Source organism: Episyrphus balteatus, chromosome 4, assembly GCF_945859705.1.
Source record: "Episyrphus balteatus chromosome 4, idEpiBalt1.1, whole genome shotgun sequence".
NCBI classification, from domain to species: Eukaryota; Metazoa; Arthropoda; class Insecta; order Diptera; family Syrphidae; genus Episyrphus; species Episyrphus balteatus.
Genome location: NC_079137.1, coordinates 7,687,331 through 7,705,112, shown reverse-complemented (window position 1 = coordinate 7,705,112; position 17,782 = coordinate 7,687,331). Strand labels below are relative to the sequence as shown.

At 31.5% G+C, this 17,782-nt stretch overlaps 1 protein-coding gene across 1 annotated transcript in view; it reads left to right on the top strand.

Moving 5' to 3' along the window:
- LOC129920211 (T-complex protein 1 subunit eta) overlaps positions 1-17,782 on the top strand; it is a 103,522-nt gene that overhangs the window by 85,082 nt on the left and 658 nt on the right. The gene's annotated exons all lie outside the window — the stretch shown is intronic.

The following is a 17,782-nucleotide window of genomic DNA, read 5'->3' as shown; positions in this document are numbered from 1 at the left end:
TTTAAATTTGCAATGAAATTGGTTTTTGACAACTGTAGGTCGGTTTTTCTATTATAAAAAATAAGTTTTTATACCATTCATTGTTCTAATCGCACTCCTTATTCTTTGTTGCTCATTTCATCCAAATGGCTTTATTTTTTCTTTAACGAATCCACTTATGAATATTAAGAATATATTTGTAATGTTTTTTTATACCATTCGGGTAGTGAAATTCTGAAATATTTTTTTTTTTACTTTTCCCTGACATCAAAGCTTTATGATTTAGTCTTGCATTTGATTTGAAAAAAAGTTTATACCATTCATTTAAAATTTTAATAGAAGTTTCTACATTTATACCAGTAATTTGTCTAACAAAATTCTAAAATTCTTTCTCGATCATGCGAAATAAACTTATCGCCTTTAGATTCAAGAGTAAGCTCATTTATACCAATCAGAAAATTTGTTTGAAATTTCGCTTGACATATCAAAATAATACCTATAATGCAACAAAAGTTTCTTCTGATATTTAAAGCTTCTTATTATTTTTTTTTTTTAATAAGTATTATAATACCAGTCAGATGGATTAGACCATCCCCATCAATTATTATGAATCACAGTTTTATATTAAAATTTTCTATTTTCTCCATAAATTGTTTAACATCACAAACAAAATTACAATGTCTGGTTAATCCCTACATAGCAAACATTAAATGCATATTGATCACTCAGTGCAACCAATCATATGAAAACGTATAATTTTCGTATCATTTTTTGTTTTGAAGCAATTTCCATACAATTTTCTACATCGAATCCAATTAGAAATGTGCATCTACTAAATCAACTGGTACAGTAGGTACCTCTCGTCGTAAAGTGGATATTGAGTATACGCCTCTAACTATCTGAGGGTATTTACTCGTACTTTGAACAATTTTAAAACATTTACCAACTCTACAAAGAAAAATAAAAAATAACAAACTTTTTCTTTAAAAAGTAGAAAATAGAGAAAAAAAAAGCAAAGATTGACTTTACGTTAGCAACTTCTAATTGCTTTTAATAACATACAACCTGGATTAGCATTACGATCTGATTAGATGCGTGCTTGTCACTCAATGTCAACGATTTGCTCTAAATAATTATACTACACGATATAATCGCGAAGATATACGTTGTATACTATTTTAGAAGTTGTAAGCAGAAAAACGCGAAAAACTAGTACAAATTATTTCGAAAATAGTATGGGAGGTTGTGTTTTGAAAAGATTTAAAATCTTTTGTATAGATTGATGCGATGGCTTGCATCTAGGATAAAAGGTGTTTGGATAGTTTCACAAAATTTTGCAAAAAAAAAACTAAAAATTGATGTTTTTTGTCATAAAAATCTAATTGGTATAAATTTGATTTCTTTACAAAATATGATCTTAAAGATGAAAACGACAAAAATAATGTCTATCACAGTTTCAAATGGAAAAATATTCGCATTTTAACTGATTGGTATAACCTGGTCTAACACAGAAAATCAATTAAATTCTCAAGAAAGTATTAATATGTGATACACGAAAGCGTTTAAAAGAAAGATTGATAAAATTAGCTTCCAAATATTACTGGTATAAACATAAAGAATGAGAATTTTAAAAAGGTTATGAAAAATAACTAAACACCTTAAAGAAGTTTAGTTCAAAAATAACCATAAATTAATGTTTTTTAATATAGATCTGACTGGTATAATTTTAAATACTCAAAAACATGATAGCAAAGATGAACACGCCGAAAGTTATGACTTTTTCAGTTTCCAAAAAGACAAATATTCACGTTTTAACTGATTGGTATAAAGAAAATCTATTAAACCGATAAGAAAATATTTATTTGCTACACAAGAAAGTGGTTAATAGACATATCGGCAAAATTTTCAAAGAAATGTGGTTGGTATAAACATCTGGTGTAAACCCTTTACTAAAAAAACACCTTTCCCTGTAAATTTTAGAAGGTTTTTAAAATATCTTATCACCTCGATGACGTTTTGTCAAACAAAAACTTGAAATTAATGGTTTTTGTCTTATATGTATGTATATATGATTGGTATAAAATTAATTTCTGTCGAAAAAATGATTTCAAGACATAATTGCAATGTCTGCGACGAAAGTTACGAATTCTTCACTTCCGAATGGAAAATTTTTCTCATTTTTACTGAATGGTATAAACTAGTCTAAAATAGAAAATCATGTAAATCCTACAGAAAATACGAGTCTGCTATGTATGAAAGCGTTTGACATAAAAATTGGTAACTAAGCATAACAAATTGTCAACTCTTCTACCTCAAACTATAAATTTCCATCATCTGCCTATCAGCGCTTGCATAGATGAAATTGTAGTGCATGTCTTGATTTGGATTTGCCTTTCACGGTGTTGCAAAGTAATTTTCTCAAACTAAAAAAAAAATTAAAGAAAATAGTTTGAAAGAAAAAAAAAACCAAAACAACAACAACATTGTGACAAAACATGTGTCGTCTCTTTAGGCTGCTTCTGTGCAATTATTGTTGAAAGAAATTGAAAGAAAGCTTTTTGTTTTGCCCGATTTATGGCAAAAGGTATTTTCCTGATGCAGCAAACACGGTTGCAACTGCAACGACGAATATGGGCCTGAGGTAATTGGTAACAAATTGAATGGAGAAAACTTTGGGAACAAAATTTACATACTCTCAGAAAATAATATATAATAAAATTAATGGGTATGGATTTTTTTTGTTTTTTGCACAAAGTTGTAAACAGGGAAAGCGTTAACGACTTTTTTGACCTGTAACTACTAATTATTTATAATTTTTTGCAATGCTAAGTAGTTGAATATTGAACGTTGTTGAAAAGAAAGAAATGAAATGGCCTTAAAATTGAACCCTGTGGTACACCAGTATGAGTTCCTATATACGCAAAATGTAAATATAGAAAATGTACATAGTCTTTACCTTCAATCATGCGTACCCCAACCTTATCAATAAAAAATCAATTACTTGTTTAATATTCCATTAAACACATCAAATGTATAAATTTAAATAAAAAAAATGTTTTCAATTCTTTTAATATCGATAAACAAGTCGGTATTATCAAAAACCCAAAAAAGCAATCTTCCAAAATTCATGAGTTTCTTTTGGTTTCGAAGCAACATCTCCAACAAACTGCTGTTGTTTCTGGTTGGTATGGATTGTTGTTAATAAATTTCAATGTGACTGACACGTTTTGCGTAGGCGGCGGCAGCAACAAGAGATGATGATAAGAATTTATGTCATGGCTCGTGTTTTTTTCCTTTTTTGTCGGGTATTTATTTGCTCAAGCCGAAAATTCTAATAAACAATTGTTTTTTCCGAGAAAATTTTATCAAAGAAAATATAAGAATACATATATTTTTTTTATATATATTTTGTCCCTTAATTTGATTCCTATTTGCGTCGTCGTTAGTCGTCGGTTGTCAGGGAAATACCCACATTTTTTTTTTATTTTCGTTATAAAAGCCTCACAGACAAGCAAGAGATTTTTGTTTTTCGACTTGTTTTTTTGAAAACACTGTTTTGTTGTCGCCTTCGTCGGTCGTCTTCTAGAAGACGGTTTGGTTTCCTTTGACATGAATTTTATACAAGTTTTTTAAAGAGACCAAAACTTAATTAAAAACTCATACCTTCTTCATACGTGGTTATTTTAAGTTTGTCTTTTTTGTCAGAAAAACAAATATAAACTTTAACCACACGACTCATCTACTTGTTAACAGGGTTGGTTGGTTGTTTTGCAAACCACAAGATTAAATCCTCCCAACGGGATTTTATATGGTTTTTCTTGTTTTGCTTTTAACCAGGTTTTTCTTCCCTTCTTATCGGTTGAGTGGATTTTATCAGAGAATTTTTGTGTCCAGACAGAATAGTATCGAATAATGTCGTCTCTGCCAAAAAAAAAAGAAGGAGACAAAAAGTTGACAAAAAAAAGTTTAAACTCAAAAAGGGTTCAATTACACTTGTTGTGATGTGTGTATGTGGTTTCCATTACAAAATTTAAAAAATCTTTCAAAGAACTTGTTCAACGAAAAAAAAAAACACCGAAAAATCCAACGAGGAATAATGCCTGAATGCACAGGAATACAAGAGCTCCGAACAAAAAAATGATAGTACACAGTGGACCAAAATAGGGTTTGAATTTGGAAAAATAGACAAATCTGATTGCGAGCTCTGCCATAAAAAAAATTTTTCTTACTTGAATGCATCTTTAAAAAAAACGAAGGTTATCCATTAAACCGCTTTTTATGTTCATAAGTTCCCTCATAACATTTGAATTACTTATCATAATTTGATAAGGAGGGTAACGTTAAAAGCGTCTTATATGTCCGCTGGTTATTAGCTATATAGCATTATCTAATATAAAGACCTCTAGAGGAAAAAATCATGAACTAAAAATTCCGTTTCTAATGTAAATTAAACAAAAAAAGAAGTTCCTAAACTAAAACCGGAATTGTTCAAAATTCATACCTCTTGAGGGCGTCATATCATACAACGTTACATCTTACATAGTCTATAACCAGCGGATAAATAAGATGCTTCTAACGATATGTCATTGATCAAATTCTGATAAATAGTATAAAAGTTGTGAGGGAACAGACATACTCACCTCTTTACTAACCAGTTAAAAAGAGAACATTGAAATACCTTTTTTTATGAGAGGTATAAAGTTGTCCACTGTATTATGACTGATACATTGTATGAAAATGCATCTTTTTTTTTTTTTTTTTTTTTCAATTACAAGAAAATACTTAATTTCACGTACTCCAACATTCAAATTATCAAACAATTATTAAGACTCCGCCGTCATCACTACAAATCCATCCATCCATCAACAATGTTGTCGGCTTCTACATTTGAGTATATCGTATTTGTCTGCTGATTCCATCATGCAACTAATTCAACAAAACGAAAGAACGCATAAATCCCTTTAGATTTTCATATTTATGCTGCGCAGTTTCTACTTCAAAGGATCCATTGTTGAGTTACATACATTTTTACGATTATGTACCCACTCAATACTTTGTATACGATTTTTTTATTTTACTTTTTGCATTACTGTTATGCTGGTTTGAGTACATTTACACTCAGAGTGGATTGATTATAAGATAGACTGGATTAAAAGTGTGCTATGTTTTTGACCCCTATGTATGAATATGTTCATATGTTCCATTATATTTCCTAAACTACTTATAGTTATTTAACAAATAACAAATCATTGAAAGTGTCTTGCTCGGCCGCTAGTTATAGGCTCGTCGCGACGCATGAAATCGATTAGAGCGCCCTTTAGAGGCAAAAGTCATAGAGTATTTTATTATGTCTTTTGCTTGCAGCGTTGAGCAAAGAATAATCTGTATCTAGGCAGTTTCGGCCCGCAAGAAAAATTATCTCTGGAAAACTTACCTGTAAAAGTTGCTCTTAGATGGAAAATAAGAAAAGTTTAAGCATTTTTTACATTTACCGTTTTTGGCTTGTAACTATGTTCTGTTAAAATAAAGAATTCCAATTAACACAAGAGATTTGTTAACAATACAAAAAAATATAATTAATACCTTCTATAAGGTCTCTATAAGCTTTCTATAAACTTTCTTCAAGCCAATTTTCTAATGGAATTCAGAACTGAGTCAAGAGTTTCTATTGAATAGTTTAAAGAAGTGTACTCAACTTTAGTAAGACTTCGTTATGTAAGTTTATAGAAGTTTAATAGAAGCTTGACTTGATTGATTTATTTAAAAAAAAAAAAATCTTGAAGCTTTTATAAAGAAATCTGGTAAAAGAGTTGAGGTCAGAATACCGAAAACACTAAATCCTGAAAATCCAAAATCTAGAATACTAAAATCAAAAATCCCGAAAAAACATAAACATTTTTTAGGAAGTTTCAGGAGTAGAGCTGAGACTGCTATTGCGATAGCTGCTTTCAATCACTCTGCTTTTCTACTGAGCATTGAACAATTGCGATTGAGTTTCAATATGCTATGTTCTTTTTTGTTTTCTTATACAATGATGAACATGAAACAAGCAAAAGAACAGAGGGAAAAGTAAAAATGGAGTATGTTCTTAAAGTTTGCATTGTTTTTATCAGCAAAACTGTTCCCTGTTTTTTGTAACTTTACTGCTCTTCTTCAGCAAATCTTATCGGCTCTTTAAAATTTTAATGCTTTTTGTGAGCACTCTGTTCTTCATATCTAATGTTTTGATAAAGAAAAATATAAAAAAGAAAAAAAGTTGAACATGATGATGACAAAACTGTGATTATTTAAAGAGTGCACAGTGGGTCCCGCCATAGGTCAAAAATAAAAAAAGTAAATGACAATTTTTTAAAATCCAATGATTAAACAACGTTCTACAATCTCCCATCGAACCAAAACCAAAAAAAAATTTGACGGTTACCCTTTTTTTCATTTCTTAATCGCCATTCAAGTTCGGTATATAAAAAAAGGTACAGTTTTTTAATCGCTGCAGTTATAAGGTGTGAACTTGCGATAGTGATAGCGGGTGTTAAAAATTGTGAACAGTATTAAATTGTTATGGATATTAAACGAGAAGGTTAATACTTTCTAAAAACATAAAAACATAAATAACATTAAGGCTAATTGTAATGGGGCTCGTTAGCGAAGCAATTTTAACCATTTTTATTTAGCTCAATTTTCATTAAATTAGAGATTTAGTTGGTTTGCCTTCGAGTGCCCTCTACAATTTAAGTTCTCAAATGAAGAATACCGTCCTACCTTTCGAAATAATATCGCCGTTTTTTCCCCTTTTTTCCCCTTTTCGAGTAATACGAGTTTAAATGACGATACACGGAAAAAAAAAAAATTACAACGTAAAACTAAAAAAATTCCTTTTTGGCACTATTATTTTTATAAAAGACTGAACTAGAGGGTAAGGGTAAAGTGCTCGACTGACAGGCAGGTCCATTTCCGGCATTAACCATTTTTTTTTTATATTTTCAAAAAAAAAAAATTGTTTACCTTTTTTTATTTTTCTTGAAAATAACCAAAATTTTAAAAAAACTGACTTGATGCATTTTTTTGCAAAAATAAATCATATAAAATGATAATACAGGTGTTTCATTAAAAAAAAAATGGTCATTATATTTTTGACCGCACTTTGTATGGGAGGTGACCCACTGTGGAGTGATTAAATAGCAGCTATTATTCACTGCTTTTTTTATGCTACTCACTGCTTTTTGAAAATCACTCTTTAGCACACCCCAATTCAGATGTAAATTTTTTTGCACATAACTAATATTTTATTAATTTATCAGTTATTTTAATTTTCCAAATATTGTGAACGTTTGCTCTAGCTTTCATTTGCTGTTAAGCTTCTGCCTCCATTATTCTGTTGAAAAACAAATTAAACACAGATAACGTGACCTTCATAGTTTCGCATTCCTTTGTAAAAAAAAAAAAATAAATGAATGTCAATGCCATGCTTATTACGATTTTTTCTATCATGTTAAACGAATTCTATTTAAAAAAAAAAGGTGAAAGTCCGTGTTACAACATTAAAAAAAAACAAAAACAAATTACTTAATGTGAATGAAGTAATTGGTGTTTGTAATATACATTTTATAATTGTGTAAAAGTGACAAAGGTGTAAATCAAATATTGCGATAGTTGTTATCAATCATACTCATTAAAACTGTTCAATTTTGTTTTTATAAAATACAAAAAATCATACAGAATATTTTTACAAATTCTCTTGTCAATGAAAAAGTAAGTAATCAAAATCTGCATTGAGTCACTTAACAAAAAATAATTTCTGAAGAAACAGTGATTAAGTCACTGCTATTTTGAACTGTTCTTAAATAGCTGCTATGTTCAATAGTTTTTAGAACTCCTTCGACAAACTTTCTCGTAAAAAGTATTGCAACACAAAAAAAAGGAAATTTCGACATCAATCCAGTGACACTGAATGTATACCACTTCTCTTCATACTTAGTATCTAAGTAATATTGATGATTGGCGGATGTTGTTTTGTTACTTTGAGAGCAAATCTACACACAAACACATATATCTTTTATGGCATTGCCCGCACATGACATATGGAATCGCCCTCATCTCTCCAACAGTGGAAATAATTGAAAATTTATAACAGGGGGTATATCACATGGTTCACAAAACTCACAGCTTGCTTGCTCGTGTGTTTATTACACACCAAAAAACTCAATACTCGTGTGTACCATCCTCTTCCAATATGAAGGATAATGTTGATCCTTTTACAAAGTTGCTCTCGCTCACATCAGCATCAGCGGCAAATATTTTATGTGTGTGTAGGCAACAGAAGAAGATTGAGTTTTGTGCTGTAAATGGAACCCATCAACTTCATACACAGCAGAGGCTATCTGATCCTTAATTGAGAATTTGTAGTTCGGAAGGATAAAACATAAATCCGATACCATCGCAGTACTTCACACACAATATTCAATACCCAATACCTGCTGTTCCAATCAGCGTGTCTGAATTTTTCTTTTTTGAGATTTACGATAAAATTTCATTTGTTTTCGTAACAATGGTTACTTTTTGGAGGCGGTATTGAGAGGTTCATGTAAAGAAGAAAAAAAATAATATCTTTCAGGTCTTGCAGTCTTCTTTTTTTGTTTTATTCGAAAATTATCAAAGAAAAGTGCGTCGATTTATGTTAGTTTGTAAGTAAGTGCAGGTCAAATTCATCAAATATTTCCTTCAATATATTGATTGGTTTCGCTTATTTTTACAAGAAGAACAGTTTTTTTTTCACATTCATTATGATCGACTGAGGTTCACCAGCTTCGGATGTTATTCACTTGTTACGGCTGAGATTTTTAATGATAATCGGTTGCGATTCACAACTAATTGGCAGCGATTCATTGCAAATAGACTGTGATTTGTTTGTAATCGGCTGCGATTCACCAGGTTCGCTTAAGATTAACCATATTCGCCAGAGCGTTTCCAGTTTCGAGTGTAATTCATTAGTAATCGGCTGCGACTCACAACTGATTGGCAGCGATTCACTACTTATCGTCTGCGATTTGCTACTAATCAGCTGCGATTCAATCATTTTTAACTGAGATTCCCCAGGTAAGCTTAAAAATTCCAGTTTTGGGTGCGATTCGGTAGTAATCGGCTGCGATTCAGTAGTATTTGTATGCTATTCACCAGTTTAAACTTGTTTTTTTTGCATTTTTTAACAGAGTTTTGTCCAGGTTCGCATGAAACCTACAATTTCGGCTACAATGCATTACTGACCGGCTGCTATTCACTATTGATCGGCTGCGAATCAACATTAATGGGTAGCGATTCAATAGTTTTAGCTGAGATTTGTCGAAAACTGCTTCTCAAATGTCAAGTACCATTCAAAACATCTTTATATTCATCCACATCTCAGTGTAGAAGAAATTTGAACAGAATTCATAGTTGCCAGCACTTTGCTTTATAATTGATAAATATGAAACCTTATGACTTTTTCCATCCAACACTCATGCAAATAGAAAAAAAATTCTTTTCACTATCTCACATTTCTTTTGACATGTTTTCTGCTACCATGTGGATTTGTCATTAAAGAAGAAAAAATAACAAACGTCGATTCAGGTGTTTTTTGTTCTTTCTTCATTCTTATAATTCACACTCACTTACTACAACAAATTGTTATGAGTACAGCAGAATGTACATATAACCTTTATCATGTTCATTTCATTCCCAACCCCCTTATTTCTATTCTAAATGATGTGTAAACCCTATGTTCAATAACTTTATGATATAGTTTGGTTATTTTTGGAATGGCTTCACAAAAGAGAATTAAATTTCCTCGGAGGCCAAATAAGAAGAAGTAATATGAAAGCAAAAAAGAAAGAAAGTTGGTAGTATCATTAGCAGGATTAACTGCTGTTCCCAGAAAATAAAAAAAAACAGGCTGAAAGTTGCAGTATTAAATTTAACATTTGCAGCGAAGGTTCGATGTGTGCGTGGAAGAAACCTGCAATTTAGCAAGCAACAGCTTATATGCCATCGGCAGTCAATGAAATCCCATCACCTATTTTAAAAAAGAGGAAAATGATTATTCACTTTTCAAAAAAAAAAAATATATTTCCTTTTATCATTGAATTAAAGTATAAACTAAAATGATTAATGATGCGGTGCTGCCAACTGACAAAAGGTACACCAGACAGCAGCAGAAAAGAATATATTAATTTGGCCTCCGAGGGTATTTAATTCTCTTTTCAGAAGCATATCAAAAAACGACTGTTGGTTTCAACGAAAACATCCTCTTTTACTTGTAAAGTTTCTGTGTAAAAGTAAGTGTGAATTATAAGGAAATAAATACAAAAATATTGAATGAAATGGTATCTTCATAAAAATTTGAAATTACTTATTTGTTTATTACTAGGAATTTACTCCTACGTTGGGTAATTATCTAACTTAGCAGTTTCAAAAACAAGTCACTAGTAATCGGCTGTGATTTACTAATAAACGGCTGCGATTTTCTACTCATTTCCAACGATTCACTAGTAATCAATTGCAATCAACCTCTTTCGGGTCAGATCTACCATTTCTGACTGATATTTTCCTGGTTCGCCAAAAACTTTCAAGTTTCGGTAGCAATTTACTAGTAATCGGCTGTCATTCGCTATAAATCGGCTGCGATTCAATATTTATCTACTACGATTCACTTTAAAATCAAATGCCATCAAGAAGTTTCGGCTTAGAGTTACCATTTTTTGTTTGGAATATTTTTGTTCGCTTAAAACGTGCCAGTTTTGAAAGCGATTCACTTAAAATCGGTTGCGATTCAGTAGTAATCGGTTACGATTCACTACTTATTGGCTGCCATTCGAGAGTAATCGTTACTGAACAAGAATTACCATTTACCACTTGAGGTTTATCAGTTTCAAAAAAAAAATTAATTAAAAAAAAAAACAATTTCAATAGAAACAAACTTTGGATAGAAATATTTCCTCAACTAAGCCTTGAAGAAGAATTTTGTTTTCAGTAAACGAAGCATCATGGTTAGACCTTTCAAACGAGATATTACACGATTACTCTTATTTTAGTAAAATCTCCTACAAAGTAATTGAAACTGAAACTAAACACATTTCGGCAATATCTAATTTTGTAATAAAAAAAAAAAAAAAAAAAAACGAATGTAAACCACCTCATCAAAGTTGTTTAAACCATAAAATGTAGTTAATTAACTCCAAAAATGACAAGTTGCTTGTGAAATAGGTTTGTGTATTTCTCTTACGAACGTCAAAGACGATGATTACGAAGTTCCAAATCATCTCAATTCAGAAAACTGTGTTGCCTTTCACGTTTCTATAAAAAAAAACAGACATTCGTGTTACATTCTTTTTTATTTTTTCTGTTTTAGTTGGTCTATCGTCATCTATGTATATCGAAGAGCCTCCAGTCTCTTTTAAAGGCGAAATAATTAAATTTATGGAAAATTCTACAAATGCTTGTTTTTTTTTTCTACAAAAAAGAAAAAAAAAAAAAACTTTGAAGACACGGTCACGATATTTTTGTTGTCTTGACGGGTAACACTATTTTTATTTGCTTCATCTTCGTTGTTGTCTTTGGTGTAGTACAACATAAAGCTCTAGATTTCATAAAGTAAAACACAAGACCTATCCATCTATGCATTTGTCCTATCCCATCTCGTCCCGTTCTGTCTTGTCTATTTGAGATGTCGGTCGTCTTGTCTCGTCTCGTCTCTTGTTGCAGTTAAATCATTTTTTCTGCGGATGTTTATTTGGAATTTTTTTTTCAATTTTTTTTTTATATATGAACATAAACTAAAAAGTCTATGTGATGTTGAACAACAACTTGGTGTTCAAAGCAACACCAACTCCAAAGAGTGTATAACAACAATAACCAAACCAATCGTTTGTGGAAAGATAGAATTGTGCAAAACTTGGTTACTCGAGTACAATGAACTTCTTTTTTTTTTTATAAAATAAGAAAAAAAATAATGCAATTCGAGCAAAATACTTTTACGTGTTAACCTACCCGTTTTTCCTCCCCCCGTTTGCTGCCATTACCTCTTCGTCGTCGCGCCGATACTTTACTACATATTGATGATTGCCATGGAAGAGAGCGGTTTTCTGGTAAACTGCTATCTTCTGGTGGGTATCTCTCTGGGTATCTTTTTCTGCTTTTGGTTCTGCTGCTGCTGATGTTGGTGCTGCTGCCATGGCAAAAACAAACCCAATACCACCGCCAACTGGGACACTGATGACAACGGTTGGCGTGGCGGCTGTTTTACAAGAGAAAAAAACAATAACGATTAGTGTGACCAAGATTGATTTACCGAACGGTCCCTTATCAAGCAATTCACTATTAATCGACTGCGATTCACTTTATCGGCCGCGACTCACTTGTAATCGATTGCAATTTATCAACTTTGGCTTGGATTAACCCTTCTTGCTAAAAATTTCCTGATTCGCCTAAAATTTGCTAGTTTCAGATACGATTCACTTATAATCGGCTACAATTCACCATAAATCGGTTGCGATTTCCTTGTTATCAGCTGCGATTCAATACTAATTGGCTACGATTTACCATTTCTTTCAGAAATTTTCCTAGTTCACTTAAAACTTGCCAGTTTTGAATACGATTCATTTATGATCGGCTACAATTCACCATAAATCGGTTGCGATTTATTTGTTATCAGTTGCGATATACTTCTTATTGGCTGCGATTTACAATTTCATACTGAGATTTTCCTAGTTCGCCTTAAATTTGACATTTTTGGATACGATTCACTTATAATCGGCAACGATTCACCATAAATCGGGTGCGATTTACTTGAAATCAGCTGCGATTCACTACTAATTGGCTGCGATTCACTTCTAATTTGCTCACAAAATATTATTATTTATGAATCATTAAACTTTGGCTAATTTTTTAATATTTTTTTATGAAAATGAAGGTACTTATGTTCCCCCATAACTTCTTAAACACTTATTATCGTTTAACAAATGAAGTATCGTTGGAAAGCTCTTGCTTGTCTGCTAATCATAGTTTATGTAACATTTTCTTATAAAATGTTCTCTAGAGGAAGAAGCATGAAATCACATCGTTTTATTTTTTTTACCTTACTTTTATTTAAATTATGTTGTGATTATAACATAAAGTATTTTCAAAGCCGCTGTAAATTAAAAATAAAAATATTTTTACAACATCTACAACATTACATTACATAGCCTATAACCAGTGGACAATCAAGACGATTCTAATAATACCTCATTTGTCAAATAATGATCAAAACTTTAGAAGTTTTGGTGGAACATATATAACAAAAAATACCTTTTTAAACCTTAAATCTCCTATTTTTTATGTATAATCAGTGAACAAAAAGCAAAATGTACTAAAAAAACAGCACTGGTCACCGTAAACGTTGAGTACACAAAAGAGGTAGAAATGAAAAGGAGGTGTTCGAAACAGAATTACAAACAAACAGCATCACAGAACCGTACCATAGTTGGATTATTCTGTTCAATAGTTTTTTTTTTTTTTTTTGTTCTCTCAAAGTTTCAAGCGTTTTTCTTTTTGTTTTTTTGTTTTCTTATCTGGGCCGAAGTAAATGTTGATCCCATACAACATACAATAACTAGAGGTAGAGAATTGTTGGCGATACTGGTTCAATTCTGTATGTTGTTCTGTGGGATACTCTTTTTTGTTTTAGTCGTTCATTTTGTCTGGCTGAATTCCAAATGAAGGGACACGACGACGAAGAAATTTATACATACAAAACCCACCGACGAATGAACGAGTTCAGGCGACAACGGCGCATTTGAATTAATTGAGGGAAAATGTTTACGGCAATTACTCCAGCTCTATAGAATCAGTTACGTGTATGTTGTTGTCTTTGTTTTATGTTATAGGTACCTCTACCTACCGTACCACACATAGCGGAGCATAGCGGATACCAAAATGATGGTATAACTCCCACATCGACTTTGGCAGACATTTTCCCTCTAATTGCAAACTTGCACAAAAAAAAACCTACACAATATAGTAGTTTGTGAAGCAGTAACAGAACCTACCTAATAGAGCAGTTTCGGCGGCGCTATATAGCAGACATTTCTCTCTCTGTGATATTTGACAAGGGAAGTTTCAAAAGAAGAACCAAATTAGGGAGAATCAATTAGTTCCGTTTCAATTAAGCCCTAACACAACCAACACAGAATAGTACACACACCAAAGAGTTGAGTGAAGTTTCTGTCTGAAGTTTTTGAATGCAATGAGAGTCGGAGTCTCCAAAGGGAATAATTACCCTCAAAGATGCTAATTGGCTAGATTTACATTTTCACAAAAACTTGAATTGTTTTTTTTTTACGTTTTATTTTCCATGGGACTTGAAGTGAGTGGTATAAAATTTTATTTTTTGTCAAATCATCCAAATATATTCATGTTTTGTTTTTTTTTTACTCATGAATATGAAGTACCATCAGAAATTGCCCATGTAACCTGTCAATTATAATATTTTTGACATATTCTATTTGACATCTGACACTTTTACTCTCTTTTTACTTGAAACAAAAAAATCTCTGCTCTGGCTAAGTGACAGCCAACACATACAAAATTACGAGCAAATTGTTGAGTGGATGAAGACGAAAAAACAAAAAAATTGTGAAGTAATTTTTTTGACAGTTGACAATTCTCATAGAAATGTCATATTTTCGATTCATCAAATAATTCGCATGCTTTCTTTTCATTTTTCTATTTTTTTTTTTTTTTTTTATCAAAATTTATTGTATGAAAGTTATTTTTGTCAAATAAAATTCGACAATAAAAAATAAAACAGAAGAGATATTTCTATTTAATTGTTTTTGAGGTAGGGAAAAATATGGTGATATAGCTTCGTTTCGATGACAGTAAAAAAAAAATTGTGTTGCGTGTTTATTGGCGTAGGTAAAAGGTGTGTTTAGGTGTCTTGAGAGAGAATTCTCACGAAAATGTATATATTTACGTCAAAATGACACGAAATCACGGAGTGGTGAGAAGAGGATTGGCAGTGTGCGAGAGATAAGTTTAACAGTAAAATAAGTGAAGGAAAAAATAAAATTATCTATTCATTGCACGTAAATGTCAAATGTGGTGATGTGAGCTTTTTTTTTTATTTTTAAAATTCACAGGATTTTTTTTTTTTTTATTAAATTTTTAACTGTACAACAAACGGCGAGACACAACACTCAAATGTGAATATTATGAATAATTTATTTTAAATGCTTTTTGAAGTACTTTAAAGTACTTAACTTGTGTTAAGGTTTTTATCGTTTGTGTGCAATTAAAAATAATGTGTGTGTGAAAAAAGAATGGGTTAAGTAATTTCGTCTTGAGGCAGTTTTTTTCTGCTTTTTGTTGCTGTTGGTTTGTTGTTTGGTTTTTTTTTTTTTTAAACGAAATTAATAACTGCTTTACGATGTCGATGGCAATATACGCTTGGGTCTGGAAGCTGGGTGTTTGTGGCTCTTGCGAGCAACTGACTAACCGGGGTTCGAATCCCACACAAGGTTTTGCTCTTTTATGAGGTTTCGTGGCACAATTGTATTTATCATTAATGAGGTGTGGAATACTCTTGGTGGGCGCTCAAACTCCAGAATGGATCTCGGCATCAACCAACAAGCCCCTTCAGCCAGATCAATCTCTACCTATCTGTCTACAGTTGGACACATCGATTTGATTGAGGTTGTTCTCACTTAACACGTGAGACATAACCTATAACCAGTAGATAGACAAGACTATTTCAATGATACTTTTATTTTTAAACTATGATAAGTAGTTTAAAAGTTATGAGGAAACATACACCATAATGGTGGAAAAACTACACAATTTTAAAACTTAAAACGTCTGTAACTAATTTAATTCTCATTGGATTAAAAAAAAAAAAAACAATTATGTCATTGGACAGAACTTCTTGACATCTTTCAAATCATCGAAGTATAATACTAGTTTAGTTTTAATGACACTAAAAAAAAAACCAGGAGACCGTTGAGGTTTTGGATCACAAATTTGATTGATTGAGTTATTGAATTATTTAGTTTGCTACTTTTTTGTCGATTTCTTTAAATAAAAAGGTTACTCATACGCCCGAGTGAATATTGGAAATTTAAACACACGTTCAAAGAACAAATATATTTATTTACCTACATTTTAGTCAAAAACGCCTTCAAAAAATGGGCGTGATCAAGTAATTGTGTTGAAGACTCATTAGAAAACATTTTTTGTAATTCTCCAAAGAAGATTTGTAGTAAAATTGGAAATTACAATGTAATTTAAAAAAATTGGCGTGAAATTGATCCAAAATAATCAATTTCAGACAAAAACGCCAAGCATGTATTTCAGATTTGTATCAAATTTGGAGATCATTTGAAATTTCTAAAAAAAAAAAGGTGTAACATCGTAATGAAGAACTATTAGAAACCCTATTTAATTTTTTAAACAAAAAAACGGCGTGAAATTTATCAAAAAAAAAAACATCTTTTTAGTCAAAAACGCCTTCTAAAAGTGGGCGTGATCGAGAAAACACGCTCTCAAATTGTGAACAAAAAAGATTTGTATTTTATAATTAGAGATAAATAATGTATAAAAATGGACCAAAAAGTATCATTTAAATAAAACGCCTCCCAAAAAGCTGACATACAATCTTTCAATTTTCTGACGAAGATTTTTATGAAAATTGAAGATTTTATGAATCTTCCAAACACAAAATTGGAGTTGTCATTGGTCGGAATTATCTAAGGCCCAGTGCACACATGCGTCTACATCATACACAAAGTTGCGTAAATTTGGCGCTAGTGCGGTGACGCTGCGTCAAAGAACCGTTTGTTCTCGCGTTTTTGTTCTGCAGCGTCACCGTAAGAGCAGTAAATTGACGCATCTACAGCGCACAAGCGGCGAATCGACGCATCTTTGTGTATAATTCTTAAGCTCGGTACACACATGCGTTTTTTTTTAAGCCATTTGCGGTGACTCTGCGTCAATTAACTGTTCTTGCGTTGACTTGGGAACTTGCTAGTTTTTTTTTCCCCGCAGCGTCACCGCACAGTAATGAAGAATCAATTGCTGCGACATTTGTGCGTCAAAAAACCGCATTTATGCGCTGGTTCTAAAAACTATACCACGAAATCGGATTCAATATGCAACTTAAATTACTAAAAGCAAGTTCTTGCGACACAGTGATGCGTCTTATTTCAATTTTTTTTTTTTTTTTTATGAAAAGAATCCACTTAAGTTGTTAGTTGGCGTCAAGAATTCTTAGAAATTTGTGTGTGATAAAACTGAATAATGTCTTTGGGTGGTGGAGGTCTTGCAAAGAGTGTATGCCCCCATGTACACATCTTTTGACTATACAAGAAGTACTTTTGGTATGAATTTATTTTTATATTTATACGAGTATATTGGCTCTAGACCAAATCTTTTGTAGTTTTTTTTTTTTTTTTTTTTTTTCTTGAAAAAATCAACCTAACCTTCAAGTTGTGTTCAAGTTGACATAAAGTTTAGTCATGCGAGCAATAACTCTTTTGTTTTCGAAAATTCTAAGTGACGCTAATAGTTTTGTGGTTTTCTACATCTTCTTTTCTTTCTTTTTTTTTATGATAAATTTGTTATTTCAATTGGCAAATAATTTTAACAAAAAAAAAAAAAAATAGAGAGGAAAAGATTTATTGCTTGTAAATAAATAATATTTCATATTTGTTCTCGCTGCAAGACTCTTTTTCATTTCGATGATTTATGAGTTTGAAAGTTTTGACATGTTGGGAGATTTTTTTTTCTTGACCAAATTTTT